At 37.9% G+C, this 914-nt stretch overlaps 1 non-coding gene across 1 annotated transcript; it reads left to right on the forward strand.

Moving 5' to 3' along the window:
- Nucleotides 1–235: 235 nt before the first annotated feature.
- LOC123836365 (U6 spliceosomal RNA) lies at nt 236–342 on the forward strand. The gene has a single exon (XR_006788951.1). It is a non-coding gene; the product is annotated as a U6 spliceosomal RNA (small nuclear RNA).
- The last annotated feature ends 572 nt before the right edge of the window (nt 343–914 follow it).

The following is a 914-nucleotide window of genomic DNA, read 5'->3' on the forward strand; positions in this document are numbered from 1 at the left end:
AAGAGGCTCTGAACTTAAATAGCTTCCTAGGACAAGCTGTACAACACATGTACAACACACACAGTGAACACTCATCTCTTTGCCCGAAAACAAAATATATCCCAGTGGAAAAATCTATTGTTTTGGAGGTACAGATGATAGTTCGGACCCTTCCAGAGATAGATGTTGCTATCTTTGTGCTTGCGTTTTGCTTGTATCCTTCACTGATTATTAGTAAAATTTGCTGTTAAGTACAGTGCTCGCTTTGGCAGCACATATGCTAAAATTGGAATAACACAGAGAAGATTAGCATGGCCCCTGCACAAGGATGACCCACTATTAAGTAAAGTGCATTCTTTCTAGGGCTCTGCTTTGACAATTTGACCTCTGTGGGTAGAGTGTAAGAACTTCTCATCAGAATTGTGCCATTCAACCAGCTTTTAGTGTGCTTCTGAAACTGCCATAAATTCTTTTTTTTTTCTGTAGTTGTTAATTCTGTTTTAACGGACCCAATGTGTACCCATCCATTTTTTTTTAAATTCTTATGCTCAGCTTCTCATTATTATCTTATTTTCTCCAAAATTTTCAATTATTTTAGGTCTTCAAATTTTCTGGTTCTTGTCTTTTTCTGCTACATTTGATTCCTTGGGGGGCAATCATTAATTTTGATAAAGTTATTCATAAAATCATTGTTTTCTCCCTAGGTTGTACAGGAGATCACAGTCCTTCTGTTTGGTTCATCATATTCAAAACACTCAATGAGAATCAAAACACTTGATTTCTTAGTTGAACTGCTTGTCCCCTCTCATTTTATAGGAATAGAAAATTCCTCACATATTCTCATCGAGAACAGTGATGCCAAAGTGGTCCATCTGGTGTGTAAAGCTGCAGGGTGGTACCCAGAGCCTGAGGCAAGCTGGAAAGCTTAAAGCCAC

Source organism: Mirounga angustirostris, unplaced genomic scaffold (assembly GCF_029215605.1).
Source record: "Mirounga angustirostris isolate CCGP_5_RB_7025 unplaced genomic scaffold, mMirAng1.0.hap1 SCAF_7, whole genome shotgun sequence".
Lineage (NCBI taxonomy): Eukaryota > Metazoa > Chordata > Mammalia > Carnivora > Phocidae > Mirounga > Mirounga angustirostris.